The sequence below is a fragment of the Octodon degus genome, unplaced genomic scaffold (genome assembly GCF_000260255.1).
Source record: "Octodon degus isolate 3935 unplaced genomic scaffold, OctDeg1.0 scaffold00014, whole genome shotgun sequence".
Lineage (NCBI taxonomy): Eukaryota > Metazoa > Chordata > Mammalia > Rodentia > Octodontidae > Octodon > Octodon degus.
Window position 1 is genome coordinate 1204560 of NW_004524590.1, and position 6230 is coordinate 1210789.

At 38.8% G+C, this 6230-nt stretch overlaps 1 pseudogene; it reads left to right on the forward strand.

The window, feature by feature from the left end:
• The first annotated feature begins 1792 nt into the window (after positions 1 to 1792).
• LOC101571937 lies at positions 1793 to 2854 on the forward strand (annotated as a pseudogene).
• The last annotated feature ends 3376 nt before the right edge of the window (positions 2855 to 6230 follow it).

The window sequence follows — 6230 nt, forward strand, 5'->3', positions numbered from 1 at the left end:
ATACAGATGAATGTCCATTTTGTATCTGTGTATTCAAAGTGGATGGGATAGATATATAGTTACATTCTCTTAATGAATAGAGGGATTTGTTCTAATGGTGTTAGGATATCATGTCCTTGTACAGCAATTATCCACTAGGAAGAATGTGTGCAATGTGTTAATTATTGAAACTGTCCTACCAATTTGATTTGAAACTGTCTCATTGCTATTTGCTTATCAATAAAATTATAGGGAAAAGAAAAGAAGGCAGGTGGAGCTCTGAGAGCGCAAAGCGGGAGAGATCTAACAAGCTGTGCACAGACCTTCAGTCCTCAGGCTCCCTGTGGAAGCGCACACTGCTGTTCAGTTTACAGCTGCTCCGCGTAACCGTGAGCACTTCTAGCACGGATTCCAGATTCAGCCAGGCTAGATGTCTGAGCCTGTTTTCCTTGATGAAGTCTAAAACTACATCCACAGTTTCTGATGAACCTGGAGTACGGGTCTGAAAGTACCGTTTTAGATGACAAGACCCTGATCTTTACTCTTTCAAGTCGGAGTCAGAGTGAATGAATTCTTACATGTCTTTTTGAACATTTGTAAAATGCCATCTTCCTTTCTACTCCAAATGGTGACAGCTTTGAGAATTTTTCTTTTTAATTCTTCCTGTGACTTTTATATTCCTTAATATCTGCATTCTAGAACTGTAAGAGGGTCAGGGGTGCAATATATCTTTTGTTCTGAGGTTCTATTCCCATTATTAATTATTTGCTCAGTACTGTTCAGAGTATTTATACTGGAATGTGTGCTGGAAAAATTGAAAACACTGGAGATTTTTGTTTGGCTGTGCCTATTCAGGGTTGCAAATTGAACAGCTGTTGCATTACATACAGACTTTTGCTTTTTTTTTTTTTTTTTTTGGCAGAACTGGGGATTGAACTCAGGCTCCTGCGTTTGTGAGGCAAGTGCTTATTCCACTGAGCCATCTCCCTGGCCCCAATACATTTGCTTTTTTATTGAGATTTTAAAATCAGACTTGTCTCAATCTTTCTGTTCCTCATCACTATGTTTACGGTGCTCCGGGGGTGGGGGCAGGGACCCTGGTAATAAGCACTGGCTTTATTTTGTTGTGGAGTATAAAAACTTCATCCTTACTGTACAAAATAATAAAATGAAGGAAGCAATCATCAACACCATCAGACTGTAACTTGTCAAGTAAATTGTCACCAGAACTAAAAAAGAAAAAACAAAGGTATAACAACAGAACCGACAGGTGGACACTATTAATTGGGATCAGAGTCCTAATGATACATTTAAAAAATCAGATGGCAGTGAAACCACCTTTGCAGAATACTATGTACAGCAATATAATCAAATGACCCGTGGCTGTAGCCAGCCACTCCTGGTCAGCCATCCCAGGTGGAGAAGGGGCCGGAGCACGACAGCTCCTGACCCCGTGCGGTTGGTGGCTCCACTCTGCCTCGCGACAGGGGTATTGGAGGGCCTGCTTGAAGAATGTGGCAACAATAAGAATAACTTGACTAAGATCATGCAGCTGTCTCCACAGGACAGGAGTAAAAAAATTGCAAGAATTCATTGAGAAAATAGAAAAAAATAAGCTTCAATGCTATAGTATGTTTTGCTGACAACTCTTTACCCATCTCAGGAAGACTTTTGAGAGATGTAACAGTCTTCCAGGGTGACAGATTGCTCATCACTGGGCCAGGGCAAGCAGATTGGATGTGGGAATCAAGAAGCTCACCCTTACTTGCAGGGAAGCCCCTAAGTCATTGGATATTACTTCATACGTGGGAGTATGTTAAGCAAGGCAGAAGATTTCTGCATAGTTCAGAGAGGAGGTCCTGCTGCGGGCATAAATGTGGACCGGGCACAAATGTATCAAGTACATGATGACACTAGCTCCTACATATCCACATTACAAAGCATGTTAAGTCATATACACATATGGTGCTCTGCATACTGCCTGATGAGAAATACAGGTAAGAGGAGATAGAAAAAAAAAATACCTGTGTATCAGATGCCCAGCTCCAAGTCAGTGTGTGACTGCAGAGGCCTTAGTGTCTGGCAGGGAATTGATGACCTTTGCTACAAAGACTGCCCAGCAGATGAACTGCAAGATGGGAGGAGCTCTCTGGAATGTGAACACGGGTCTACAGAAAACAATGTTCATTGGTATTGATTGCTTCCATGATACTGTAAATCAACAGAAGTCAATTGCAGCATTTGTGTCAAGTACCAATGAGGAATTAACCCAGTGGTACTCCCACTGTGTCTTCCAGGAAACTGGACAGGAACTTGTGGATAGGTTGAGTAACTGCTTGGAAGCTGCCTTAGATTCCTGGTTTAAAAATGTACATTACTGGCCAGATTCTGTTGTGGTATATCGGGATGGAGTAGGAGATGGTCAGCTTCAGGCCTTACTTGACTGTGACATTCCACAGCTTCTGAGACACTTAATGAAACATAAAGTCAACTAACTTTCATTGTGGTGAAGAAACAAATCAACACCAGGTTTTTTAAGCTGGTTGAAGAAGAGTTTAAAAATCCACCTGCAGGAACTGTTCTTGATACAGCATTAACCAGGGAGGAATGATATGATTTTTATCTTGTGAGTCAGTCCATGAGGTGTGCTACTGTTACTCCCACTCATGATAATGTTATGTACAACACAGTTTGCTTTGAGCCAGATAAAGTACAGTGCTTAACTCACAAATTATGCCACATGTACTTTAACTTTGCGGGAGCCATTCGAGTTCCCACTCCTTGCCATTATGCCCATAAACTGGCTTACATCGTGGGTCAAAATATTTAACAAGAACCACATTACTCACTATCAAATCGTCTCTATTACCTTTGACTACAAAGAAAGACCTGGTGTGATATAGAAGATCACAAATGGCACATTTTTAAGTTTTTCTTTTGAAAGCTGGACATCTAAAATGTTTTCCTAGATTTGCAGCTAGACTAATAATTTTTGGTTGGAAGTAGGGAAATGTTGAATAGTATCAAAGAGATGGCAAAGCAGAGAAGAAAATCATGCTAATACCTAGCAGGAAATCCTGAAATGGTATTTGTGACTACTTCCCATTGAGTGTGACTAAAAAGTTGTATTTGTTCAGATTTTTGGGTCAATGTTGAGAAAAACTGGAGTGGACTCACTCCAGCTGGATTCAGTGCTGCAGTCTATTTTCACACTGACTTTGTCCAAGATTGACTTTCCGAAGGATGGGGATAAGGGGAGATCTGACAGTAAGGATTTTGTCTGCCAATTTACTTTTCAAGTGCTAAAAAGATTCTATAACTAAATGTGCCATTTTGATCATTGAAAAGATTAGTCAGCCCAGGGTTACCCTGGTGACTTAGAAATGGGCAGTTTAGGAACGTGGAAACATTTTCCCTCTTGAGACAGGGAATGAAGAACACTAGCCTCTCTGCTTTTGTTTCAAGTGTGATGCGGTAAAGTGCAACACAGCCAGAAGAATCTTAGGCAGTTTTGTTTTGTTTTTGAGACAGGGTCTTGCCGTGTAACTCAGGCTGTCACTGAACTCAGTGTGTAGCTCAGGCTGCCTTGAACTCACAGTGACCCTCTCGCCTCAAGGCTTATAGGCATGTATTCCCATGGCCCATTCCTAGGCAGGGCTTTTAGGTGGAGCCATCTGCTTTTCTGGAAAACACAAACATTTTTCTCTCCATTTGAAACTATCATTAAGAAGACTTCAGTGTGTGAGAACTTTGTTAGTAGATCAGTATTTGGGGAGCAGGAGGGACTAGCTTCAAAGACACTAGAAAAGGTACACTTGAGAATATGTTTGCTTTGATTATATGTTCATGATTTTACATTCACAAGTTGATCCTGTCTTATAAGACATAAAATTAGATCATTTGAGAAAATATCTGAAATGTACAAATAAAATCTGATTTAAACAAAAAAAGAAAATATAATCCAGGTAAAATTGCACTGAACAGTACCACCAACAGTGATAAATGTAGTGGAAGAAATGGCCCATGGTTAAAGACGTGCCATGGGAACATATTCTTTTCTGAGGTTAGAATTCAATTTATGATATTGTTTTATGCAAATATGAGCAAATAATTTGAAGGGAAAAAGTGGAAAATTGTTATGCAGTGAATGTTTTCTCTAAGTGTAGTATGTATGCATATCACTTATTCCTAATACTGTTAAATGATACAATTCAATAAAATACTCATGCAATGCATATATATATATATATATATATATATATATATATATATATATCAGATGCAGATAGAAAGATAAAGGAACTTTGGAAACCAACAGTCAGGAGGTTATACACAACTGACTGAATGAGGGAAAGGATAGAATATCAGGATAGATATGAAGGAAAGGTAGAAAACATGATTACAGGAAAGGTATTTTAAAAATAGTAAGGAACCATGAAAAATTAATCCAACAGCTGCAAGTTGAACAGCAATAACATAAGGTTGGTCAGAGTCAATGAGCAAGCCTGGGATAAGGCAAATGTCATCAAAAACCTCTTTACAAGGGCTAGCCAGATAGCTCAGCAGTCTAAAGTACCTGCTTGGGCAGAGCACAGTGGCTGGGGTTCGATTCCCAGCATGCGGTATGCGGTATCAGCCCTACCCCCAGGGTACACTGAGACAACAACGACTGAGACTGGGTGTGGTGGCGTTTGCCTGTAATCCCAGTGCTTGGTAGGGTGAAAACAGAAGAATCACTACAAGTCTGATCCCTCTAGTGAGACCCTGTAGGCCCCTGTATTAAACACATTTTTACAAACCTCTTTACTGAAGTAATAGCAGAAAACTCTTCAAAACATGGATAAAGAACTTGACATACAAATAGCTGAGGCATAGAGAACTCCAAATAGATATGACCAAAATAAATCTACACCGAGGTATATAATAGTCAAGATTCCAGAAATTCAGTGCAAGGACAGAATATTAAAAAGCAATCAGAGAAAAAGAAACAAATTGTGTATAAAGGAAAACCTTTCAGGATCACAGTAGACTTCTCAACACAACCCTCAAGTCACTGAGAGCATATAATAAAACACTTCAAGTTCTAAAATAAAAAGATCCTCTAATTCAGATTGATGTGCCACACAAAACTATTTTTTTCAGAATTAATAGAGAAATAAGACACTTTCACAATAGAGAACTCCTGAAGAAATTCATGACTGCAAAATGAACACTTTAAAATGCTCTGAAGGATATTTTAAAAAGATATAATGAAGATGACAATTCCAAGAACATTCATAGAAAGAAGCCATCGGGCTGGGTAAGCAATTAAGCAGATGGAAAAGACAGAGTAATAACAGGAGAGTAAAATGACAAGGAAAACCCAATACATATCAGTTATAACCATCAATATACCTCAAAAGAAATTACCAACAAAGTGAAAAGACAACCCACAAATTTGGAAAAAAAATCTTGACTACTAATCATTCAGACAAAGGTCTGCTCTCTAGAATTTATAAAGAACTAAAAAACACAAGGGCCCCAAAATTTAAAGACCCAATCCAGAAATGGGCATCTGAGATGAACACACACTTCTCAGAGGATGAGATTAAAGAAGTGAATAAATATATGAAAAATGCTCCATATCACTAGGCATCCATGAAAGGCAAATTAAAACAACACTGAGATACCATCTCACCCCAGAAAGAATGACTATCATAAAGAAATCAACCAACAACCAATGTTGGAGAGGCTGTGGGGAAAAAGGAACCCTTCTTCACTGCTGGTGGGAATGTAGACTGGTGCAACCATTATGGAAATCAGTGTGGAGACTCCTTAAAAAACTAGGACTGGAAATCCCATTCAAACCAGCTATGCCCCTACTGGGAATTTTCCTGGAGGAACTTAAAAAGTCATATCATAGTGATATATGGGTACCTATGTTTATAGCAGCACAATTTGTGATAGCCAAATCTTGGAAACAACTAAGATGCCGTCACCTGAGAAATGGATGAAAAAGATGTGACATTTTTATACAATGGAGTATTACTCAGCTATAAAGAATGATAAACTCAAAGGCTTTATACTTAAGTGGATACCACCTGAAGATATATTCATAAGTGAAATAAACCAGACTCACATGTGTAAATATTGGATAGTCTCCCTAGTATAAGAATTCAAAAGAAGAAATAAAAATAGAAAGGTGTAACACAATTAAAAGGAAAGCACGAACTTGAGGATTAGACAATAAAGAGAGGGCAAGGAGAAAACCT